The sequence below is a fragment of the Puma concolor genome, chromosome B4, assembly GCF_028749965.1.
Source record: "Puma concolor isolate L17-30 chromosome B4, mPumCon1.1.hap2, whole genome shotgun sequence".
NCBI lineage: Eukaryota > Metazoa > Chordata > Mammalia > Carnivora > Felidae > Puma > Puma concolor.
In genome coordinates, this window is record NC_141673.1 from 98980099 (window position 1) to 98991732 (window position 11634).

Sequence of the window (11634 nt, forward strand, 5' to 3'; positions counted from 1 at the left end):
ATAATGATGTGGCCTTCATCCACATTTAAATAAATGTTAATATATTTGTCATATGAAGAAAAGGGCATATGTAAAAAGACGAAGGTCTAAAATAGAACTTCAAAGAAAAACATTGGAGACAGAGAGAGAGAGAGAAACAAAGAGAAAGAGAGAGAGAGAGAGTCCAAAGAGATAGAAAAGTAGTCAAGAAGCAATATGACCACAATGGGGGAGGTTAAAGATGAGAGCATTTTCAAGAGGCATTAGATATCTATACTGTAAAATGCTCCAGGACTATAAATTGCCTAGTTAATTGGCAGTTTATGATCAATGGTGACCTTAAGTGTGACTGAAGTCCCTTTACTGTTACTTTTAAGAATTTTACAATTTTTAGTTAGCTTTTAGTATTTTTCAGATTTTTATGCTAACATAGCCTGTCATTACTAAAAACTGAAAGTGTCTTTAGAGACCTTCAGTTTGTTAATGCACATTTTTCATGAATATTATTTTTAATTATTTTATTATTTTTAAACTGTGGTTTAAAATAAATATGTATTTTGGTCTTCCATCTACAGTTTCTGGCTTACAGCTCCTAAACTCCTTGGAATTTCCTAAGTGATAAATACAATGGGAACATCTTTTATTATAACATTTGGTCTCTGGTCCTCAATTCCTGAAATCAAGCCACTTCAGAGCCCTAAAGATAAAAGGGGTATTTTGGTATTTGTAACAAGTTCCTTTCAACCAGGAAGGCTTGAGAGAGTTTATGTTAATGAGTTGTCTTGAGGAAATCCCCAGGCCTGGGGGGGAGGGGGTGGTTGCCAGGGAAACCAACCACGAAATGAGGGTTGGAACTTTCAGCCCTATCCCTGGACTTCCGCAGAGGAGATTGAATCTACCAATGGCCAATGATTTAATTAAGCCTGCCACTGCAGTGAAGTCTCTGTAAAAACCCAAAAGGAAGGAGTTTGAGAGCTTCCAGGTTGGTAAATCAGAAAGTTTCTACCTGCCATTATGCCTGGCCCCAACCCCAAATGCCACAGGAACAGAAGCTCATTTGGTCGGGACCTGGCCGTGTGCATGTCTCCATCTGGCTGTTGATTTGTATTCTTTAATATTCTTTGTAATAAACCAGTAATCTAGCAAATAAACTGATTTCCTGAGTTCTGTGAACCCCTCCAACAAGTTTATTGGAAGCCAATAAGGGGATTGAGGCACCCTTTGATTTATAGCAAATCAATCAGAACCACAGGTAACAGTCCAGGCTTGCAATTAGCATCTGGAGTAGAGGCAGTCTTGTGGGACTGAGCCCCTAACCTGTGGGATCTGATGATACTTCAGGGCAGTGTCAGAATTGAGTTAAAAAAAAAAAAAAGAAAAGAAAAGAAACAAAAGAAAAGAATTGAGTTGAACTGTAGGACACCCAGCTGGTGTCCAATTGCTTGGTGATATGGGGAAAAAAATTCCACCACATTGTAATTGGTGAGCAAAATCGTAATAAGTATGTTATATTTTTGTGGTTATTATTATTACTATTGTGAAGGACACTTCAGTAGTCCTGAAGATAAGAAAAGTGTTTTGTTCCATCACAGGTCTTGTAGTAGAATCATTTCTATGAATATATTTTCTAATAAATTGTCCTAGCATGACTAGAATAAAGCACGTGTGATAATATCTTAGTCTTCTATGATTCTGAAGGGTTGCATTTGCAAATGCAGCAGAATCAAATTTTCACTGGAACAAAAGTCAAATGTGTATGTGTGAAAATACATCTTTCATTTACCTATAATTTAACCTACCTTTCAAGTCCTTATTCCCCTAAAATACCCAGAAAATTCAACTATGCCAATTTGCCAGACAAATCAGATTATATCTGGCCTGTTGTCAGTATCTTACCTCTCATTGGCATATATTCAGTAAATTCACAATTCTCTCATTTTTTCCTTATGACATATTTCACCAGGCAGGTATAGTCAAATACTATATTTTAATATCACTTAAAACAATTCTTATCTTGGTGTTTATGCTGCAAAATTGGTATATATTTAAGATTATTTACTTTAGTTTGGTGCTTTTTTTTCTTTAGGAATTGTTTTTTATTTATTTATTTTTTGTTTATTTTTATTTATTTTGAGAGAGACAGAGAGAGCAAGTGGGAGAGGGGCAAAGAGACAGAGAGAGACAGAATCCCAAACAGGCTCCTGCTGTCAGTGCAGAGCCTGATGTGGGGCTCGAACTCACGAACTGTGAAATCATGACCTGGGCTGAAATCAAGAATCAGATGCTTAACCGCCTGAGCCACGCAGGCACACAGGAATTGCCTTTTTATTGCTTATATAAAATATCTGTAGGTCTAAAAAAACCAAAACTATCATGCAAATCTAGCTTTTATTATTTCTCCTATCCCCTTCCTTCATTAGTTGTGGTTTACCCTAATTTTTTTTTTTTATTAAAAAGCAATTTTTTGGAGCACCCGGGTGGTTCAGTCAGTTAAGCGGCCGACTTCGGCTCAGGTCATGATCTCGCGGTCTGTGAGTTGGAGCCCCGCGTTGGGCTCTGTGCTGACAGCTCAGAGCCTGGAGCCTGTTTCGGATTCTGTGTCTCCCTCTCTCTGACCCTCCCCCGTTCATGCTCTGTCTCTCTCTGTCTCAAAAATAAATAAACGTTAAAAAAATTTCAAAAAACAATTTTTTAATGTTTATTCATTTTTTCAATTTAATTTTTTATTTTTTTTAATTTACATCCAAATTAGCATATAGTGCAACAATGATTTCAGGAGTAGATTCCTTAGTGCCCCTTACCCATTTAGCCCATCCCCCTTCCCACAACCCTCCCGTAACCTTCAGTTTGTTCTTCATATATTCATTTTTGAGAGACAGAGACAGAGCGTGAGTGGGAGAGGGGTAGAGAGAGAGAGAGAGAGAAGGAGACAGAATCTGAAGCAGGTTCTAGGCTCCCAGCTATCAACACAGAGCCTAATGCGGGGCTTGAACCCACAGATCTTGAGATGGTGACCCGAGCTAAAGTTGAACATTCAACCGACTGAGCCACCCAGGTGCCCCTATAATTTTTTTCTTCTAAAAATTGTAAGAAAATTACCCATAAGTATGTGTGTATGCAAGTATGTATTTAAATTGTAGCCCTCCCCACAATTTCCTAAGCAAAAGGCTATCTACTATAAATATTGTTCTCTTCCTTGCTGTTTTCATTTAACAATATCTCTTGAAGACGATCTATGACAATATAAGAAATGGGCTCTTATATATCATTTCTAAGTGGCATATTACCTTACATTATGAACGTACAGAGTTTATTCGATCAGTCACCTATGGGTGCACATTTGGGTTGCTGATACTTTTCTTATGGCAAAGAACCAACAATGCTGTTAGGAATAGCCTTATGCGTATCTTTTTGTTTGTCACTCTACTTCGAGTATAAGATTTTTGGTTCGTCACTCTATTTTGGGTATAGATTCTTAAAAGTAGAATTTCAGGGTCAAAGAGTAAATGCATATGTCATTTTGCAAAAGGCTCCTCACTGGGGATCTCATCATCTTTCAGTTCTACAAGTCATGTATGAGTTGCCTGTTCCTCCATAATCTCACCAGTAGAGTATTTGTAACACTCAGAAGATTTGTTACACACAACTTTCTTATTAAGTGTGCCATTAACTTTTTTCATATGTAAAACTTAATTGTAATGCATCAGTAAGGATATTTTCACCAAAAGAGTAAGAAAGAAGATAAGGGCTAGACCATAAATTCCTGAAGTATCAGCTTTATTATCTTGAGAAAGCTCTCATAGATTTCTCATCGATGGAAATATGTAGCGGTCTGGGGAAAAAGGTTGATTACATGATTATAAAACATAGCACACCTCAGATGTTCACTTTTATTTATTCATTGAACTTATTTTTAAATATCAGAAATAACGCATGTTTACTGCAGAAAATGGTAGGAAATACATGTGATGTTAATGAAACTAGTCCACTCAGCCAGAATCAACATGGGACTACATCCAAAAAGAATTCAATTTTCTTACACATAAAAATTGAAAAAGTAATATTAATTCTAATGGATGTTTTCCAGAATTTTTATTTTGATTACATTTAATTTATTGATAAATATGAGAGGAGTAATACGTTTAGACACTAAAATTTCTATCTAAGAATAAATTACCTTACTCCTTTTGTTCATCTTGCCATCTTTTGCTACAATTTTAAATCTTCATCATTTCATATCCCCTATTAAATTTTTCATCTGAGTTTTATATGTTTGTTATGTTGGGCGATACCTTTTCTCTCATTGGAATGATTTGCTTTTCTAACAGTTTTTCATTTGTGTATAATAAGGTATATGTCTTGGATATTTGTCATGAGATTGGCCAACATAACTTTCAGTCATTTTTTTTAATGTCACTTTTTCTACAAATCCACAATTAATATTTTGTCATTTATAATCAATTGTCACTAATCTTTTAACTTTTCTCCTCTTCACTTGCTAGAATACTGGGGCAATGTTAAATAAGAATGGTGATAAGCACATTTTAGTGAGTACAAAATATATAGAATTATCATTTTGTTTCATTTTTGACAACAATTTTATTCTTTTATTTTTTTATTAAATTTTTTTATTATGAAATTTATTCTCAAATTGTTTTCCATACAACACCCAGTGCTCATCCCAACAGGTGCCCTCCTCAATACCCATCACCCACCCAGCCCTCCCTCCCACCCCCCATAAACCCTCAGTTTGTTCTCAGTTTTTAGGAGTCTTATGTTTTGGCTCCCTCCCTCTCTAACCATTTTTTTTCTTCCCCTCCCCCATGGTCTTCTGTTAAGTTTCTCAGGATCCACATAAGAGTGAAAACATATGGTATCTGTCTTTTCTCTGTATGACTTATTTCACTTAGCATAACACTCTCCAGTCCCATCCACGTTGCTACAAAAGGCCATATTCATTCATTCTATCTCATTGCCAAGTAGTGTTCCATTGTGTATATAAACCACAACTTCTTTATCCATTCATCAGTTGATGGACATTTAGGCTCTTTCCATAATTTGGCTATTGTTGAAAGTGCTGCTATAAACATTGGGGTACAAATGCTCCTATGCATCAGCACTCCTGTACCCCTTGGGTAAATTCCTAGCAGTGTTATTGCTGGGTCATAGTGTAGATCTATTTTTAATTTTTTGAGGAACCTCCACACTGTTTCCAGAGCGGCTGCACCAGTTTGCTTCCGCTATCTTCATGTCACATCCACGAATCCAAGCATAAATGAAATACAACATCTGAAAAACAAATGAGGAAAGTCTATTAAAGATGTGATATTGACACACATATGCATAATAGGTATGCACTGATATACTATAGATTAGTATATATATCAGAATTTACAATCATTTGCATTACATATTGAAATGACTAACAGAAGTTATATACTGAGTGAGATGATTGCTTATAATATGAGAGAAGGAAGAGACTGCAATCTGAAATGGAACGGAATTTGGATCTGGAATAATCTGAAGACAGAAGGAAAATCATAGTTATAGATGAAGAAAAATGATGAAGGGATTATTAAAAACACTCAGAGAAAAGTATGTTTGGATTGCTGCAACAAGACCCTGGTGTATTGTATTGTATTGTATTGTATTGTATTGTATTGTATTGTATTGTATTTATTATTATTTTTGTTGCAGAAACCCTATCACCTCACTGTTTCCAATGATCTTTCTATAAGACTCTGTTTTAAGTGGTCCAATATTTTTCTGTAGCTTTCAGATTAAAATTCAAACTCTCCCCATTATCTATGGGAACACTCATGACATTCTAATTTTATCCATTAGTTCATTTAGCTCCCTGTCAGCCATTCACTTTGAATACCTTGACTTTTCCAAGCACCCCCTGCTATCCCTCACTGATTTTATTGCAATATGCCTCCTCTCCCGGCATTGAATATTATACACCCATCCAGTCTGGACTGTTTTCTCCAACTATATTGTTTCTTACACTATATTTATGCTTACAGGCACTTATTACACTGAATTATAATTTTTTGTTTACTTGTCTTCTTCTTATATCATGGGTTACTCAAGACAAGTGATAGTTATAAAGGTTACGCATAAAACTTTATATTCTCAAAGGTGTGTTGACACAGAGTCAAGTGATTTCCTTTATTCCTTTTTTTTTTCTTTTCATGAAAGAAGGTAAAAAAGGAAACAGTGAAGAAGAGAGGGAAGAAAAATTCATCGGAGGTTATAGAATTTTCAGGAGAAGAAAGGATATGGGTCCTCTCAGAGTTTCCACTGTGATTACTTGTATCACCCTTTATATCCAGCCTCATTTGAAAAGGAAAGTTCATACACTCCATCTTTGTCTTCCACACTTAAAATATCCTGACAGATTTCTCACTTTCACAGAGATCTAATGGAAACACTATTCTCTTAAATAACAGTAGAGTCAACCCACCCCAACTGCCTTATTTCTTCTTAGCAAGGATCATAAGATATATAAGAGCCCCAACACATGAAATATAATTTTATGAAAAAGAAAGAATGGAAAAGAAAGGAAAGGAAAGGAAAGGAAAGGAAAGGAAAGGAAAGGAAAGGAAAGGAAAGGAAAAACGACCTCCTTTCTCCCAAAAAAGAATTTAGGAAAGAGGAGAGTGGTATTTTAAAATACTCCTCTAATTAATATACTTAGAGGACTCCAAAAGATATTATCTATGTAAGGTACAAACAGGATGCTACAAAAACTAGAACTCTCAAGAATCATATAAGGGTTTATCAGATTAAAAATATGATTGTTGAAATAATAATCAGTAGAAAGATTTTAAAAAAGAATCTAAAACCTAAAAAAGACAGAAAATACAGAGAAAAGATGCTAATCTGCAAATCTTAATATTTGAAAAAGAGAAGTCATGGAAAGAACAGGAAATAGAGTGGAGGAAAAATAAACCTAGAAGTCACAGAGTATATTTTTCCTAAATTTGAAAGACAAACTTTCAGATTGAGAGGGCCAGAGAGTGCACAGCAAATAAATGATTAAAAAGCACTCATACCCAGAATATCCTAAAGTTTCAGCTCCCCAAATGAATAAAATATCTTTAAAAGCTAAAATCAGGTCATTTTTACGGCATGAAATTACACTGGGAACAGACTTCTCATCAACAACATTGTCTGCTAAAAACAGTGAGGCAACTCTTGTCACACTCTCTAAGAAACTAATCTTTAACCTTTGAATTTATACCTAGCCAAAATAAAGACCTTTTCAGACATGCATGAAGACAGAACATTTATCTTCCATACACCCAGCTAAATTCCATTAGAGCTAAACTCCATTAAAATATGAGTGTAAAATGTGAGTGTAAAAAAAGGAAGATGGAATTGCAAAAACAAACAAACGGAATCTAACCCAAGAAAGAGTGAGGAAGAAGGAGAAGGATTAGTTTGACAAAAATAATAATTAAACACATAAAGAAACTAAGTCATAAAAGACAAAGAAATGCTTTTTTAATAGAAGAATGTGTAAATGATTACAGTATTTTCATGTTTCTTTATTTCAGATATATTCCAAGATTCTGAACCCAGTAAAGATTCGAGGGGAAAATGGAGAACCCGGTTACTGAGGAGACTATATGAAACCATTTCACTCACAATTTTCCTCCTCCTTTAAGTCGTCACAGTATTTTGCAGTGAAGTTGTTCAGCTGGTGTAATGTGTCTTCTGTCATATTTTTGAAACTGATATGCTCATTTGAGATATTATTACATATATTCATGTATAGTGTTACATTTTTCTTCCATTGTTGTATTATGCTTTGTTGAATGTAATCCACTGTTCTGTTGCCAAAGATGAGTTCTTGGTAATCTATAATTTATATCAGGAGATTAATAACTTTAACATAGTCAAAATTTTCTAATAAATTATATTAACATCACAATAACAATTTAAAGTTTAATGGAATACTCCTATTAAAATGATACCTATATATGTGTAAAATACTTACCATATGTACTTTTAAGATTAAAACTCATTTGAGATAAAAAATGTTTTATGTTACTCAATGGAGAACTAGTTCCTTGTTTAAGGAAATGCCTGAATAAGCTTAAAAAGAAAAAAAAAATAAAGATTTCTGTGAAACAGAGATTTCATAATAAGAGATGATGCAATTCTGTAGTTAGTTTATAGAAATGGACATCACACTTTTGAAATGAGGAGGCGCCATAATATATTGGTGAGTCTCTGTTGTAGTTTGAGTTTCTTGGACAGATATAACCATAATTTAAGGGTGGAGAATTGGTAAACAGCAGTCTCAGGATTAAAAAAAAAAAGTTCAGAACCCAGGGATCATGTCTCTAAGAACATCAGAAGAGCCAGAAAACTTTATAACTTCTTCATTTTGTAGACTGTTTTGGCATATTTTGGCTTTTCTATGTAGACCAATGTTAGTTTACCTGGGAACCCTGCAACTTAATAGAATCTTTAATTTTTAATTTGAGTTTTATGAGGATTAAATTAGATAAAATCACAAAGAATGGATGCTCAAGAAATGTTAGCTATTATGATAATCATTCTCTCATTTCCTCAAGATGACTTTGTGCTCACTCTTGTAGGAGGGAAAAGCATCTCCTACTAGCATCCAGGCTTGGGAAGAGATGCTCCCCACATATGGAGTGCTTAAAAGAACCTTTTAGGAGCGCCTGGGTGGCTCAGTTGGTTGAGCCTCTGACTTTGGCTCAGGTCATGATCTCACAGCTCGAGAGTTCCAGCCCTGCGTCGGGCTCTGGGCTGATGGCTCAGAGCCTGGAGCCTGTTTCAGATTCTGTGTCTCCCTCCCTCTGACCCTCCCCCATTCATGCTCTGTCTCTCTCTGTCTCAAAAATAAATAAACATTAAAAAAAATTTTAAAAAAAAAGAAATTTTATTATAGAAAATTAATGCATCTGATGTCTCCAAATAAATTTGTAACAATAGACACACAGGAGACACAGACAGTAGTTGCTATATCATAGCCTTGTTCCTCCCAAAGGATAAAACGTCACTCAAAAATGGGGCGAGGGGGCTGAAAGGGAGAGAGGTGGTTAGAGGAAGTAGGTACCAGCCTTTTGATTAGAAGTCATACAAAGTAGGGAGCCTCGGTGGCTCAGCCGGTTAAGCATATGACTCTTGATCTCGGCTCAGGTCGCAATCTCATGGCTCATGAGTTTAAGCCCCACATCAGGCACTGCGCTGACAGTGCAAATCCTGCTTGGGATTCTTTCTCTCTCTCTCTCTCTCTCTCTCTCTCTCTCTGTGTGTGCCCCTCCCCCACTCACACACACACTCTCTCTCTCAAAATAAATAACTTAAAAAAAAAAGCACACCAGGTATCTTTTTGAATTGGCAAAAATATTGTATATGTTGATTTTGATGGTTACACAGGTTTATGTTTGTTAAATATAATGAACTATACACTTAAAGTGGGTGGGTGTATTATTTTGTATTTTAATTATACTTCAATAATGTTGAATTGAAAAGACAATTTTTAATTTTTTTTTTTTCAACGTTTATTTATTTTTGGGACAGAGAGAGACAGAGCATGAACGGGGGAGGGGCAGAGAGAGAGGGAGACACAGAATCGGAAACAGGCTCCAGGCTCTGAGCCATCAGCCCAGAGCCCGACGCGGGGCTCGAACTCACGGACCGCGAGATCGTGACCTGGCTGAGGTCGGACGCTTAACCGACTGCGCCACCCAGGCGCCCCGAAAAGACAATTTTTAAAACCTCAGAGAAGTAAGATATGATTTTGTACCTACGCCCAAGAATAGGATGTGATACAAGAAGACTTTAGAAAACAACAAATGTTTATTGAAAATGAATGATGCCAGGAACACATTTTTGAATAGGAAAATTAAAAGGTAACTTTAAAAATCATCTATGGGGGCGCCTGGGTGGCGCAGTCGGTTAAGCGTCCGACTTCAGCCAGGTCACGATCTCGCGGTCCGTGAGTTCGAGCCCCGCGTCGGGCTCTGGGCTGATGGCTCGGAGCCTGGAGCCTGTTTCCGATTCTGTGTCTCCCTCTCTCTCTGCCCCTCCCCCGTTCATGCTCTGTCTCTCTCTGTCCCAAAAATAAATAAATGTTGAAAAAAAAAATCATCCATGAAACAGGACAGAAGGATAAAATGAGGCAAAACGGGAGGAAATAATATTATAAAATAGGAGAAATCCGGAAACAGATGAAAATGCTGGGGGTGGATGGAGAAAATAATAAAAAAGAGATGATTTCCCGTAAATAAGAGATATGAGTTTTATCACCTCTTGCTTATCCTCCTTAGTTCCTTTCTCAGATGCTTCCCATCTTGTATCTTTAAAAATAATCTTGAATTTTTATGCCCTACTGTCTCCCACAAACAATGCCCAAATTAACTTTCTCCTTGACACAGTGGCTGCCTTTATTCCCTGAGGGTTTACCTGCCTCAGCTCTGCTCTCTGCCAGCCCAGCTCCGCTCTCAAGTCCCTCTGCTTTATTTTCAGTTTCACCATCTATCGCCATTGCTGGCAATTCATGGTTATCTTTTCAGGAAAAAAAAAAAGGGGGGGGGGAAGGGAGGTCAATTCTCTAGTCTTCTTTTTTTACTCTCTAACTCTCCAGACATTCCCAGGGTCCTTGGTCTGATTCTGATTCTGATGACAGATATGTGTATTTTTTAATTTAAACATTAAAATATTTTAAATTAAAGAAAATAATCAGTGAAATTAATTAATTAATTAATTAATTAATTAAAAATAATTTTTAAAGGGCAATATTGGTTTCAGGAGTAGAATTCAGTGATTTCATCACTTACATGCAACACCCAGTGCTCATCCCAGCAAGTGCCCTCCTTAATGCCCATCACCCATCTCCCCCATCTCTCCACCCGCTCGCCTCCATTAACCCTCAGTTTGTTCTCTATCAAGAATCTCTTGAGGTTTGTTTCCCTCTATCCTTCTCCCCCGCTTCTGTTATTCTGTTTTGTTTCTTAAATTCCACATACGAGTGAAATCATACGGATGAGGCAGGTGCGGTATATGTACACAATGGAATATAACTCAGCCATCAAAAATGAAACCTTGCCATTTGTAATGATGTGGATGGAGCTAGAGTGCGTTATGCTAAGTGAAAGAAATCAATCAGATAATAGATATTGTATACAAATATCTTTTATAAAAATAAAATGAAAATTACATACACAGCTGCATACAAAGGGAAAAAATTATTTTATAACAAAACGCATTAGAGAATATACGACAGAACATAAATTGCATCTCCAGCTTTATAAGCAGCTCAAGCCAGTTGCCTATTATATTTATTGGATGGCAAGGATGTTATACTTCTCCTCAGTACTTACAGTGGGTTTGTCAACATCATAGACACAGAGAAGAGGACTGTATTTGGGGCCCCTGGTCCTTAAAACATTATCCGCAAACCTGATGCCTCAAATTATATAACCAGAGATTTGTTCACAGATGTGACTTTTTCTTCCTCATTTGAATATAACATACTTCGGGGTAAATTCAAAAATTAACACTTCCACATACACATAGAAAGTATAATTTTATATTAAGATCAAAAAGTCTTAAAAACAAATACAAAAGAATAAAAACAATGTAAATAACAAATTATTAATAATAAAAAGC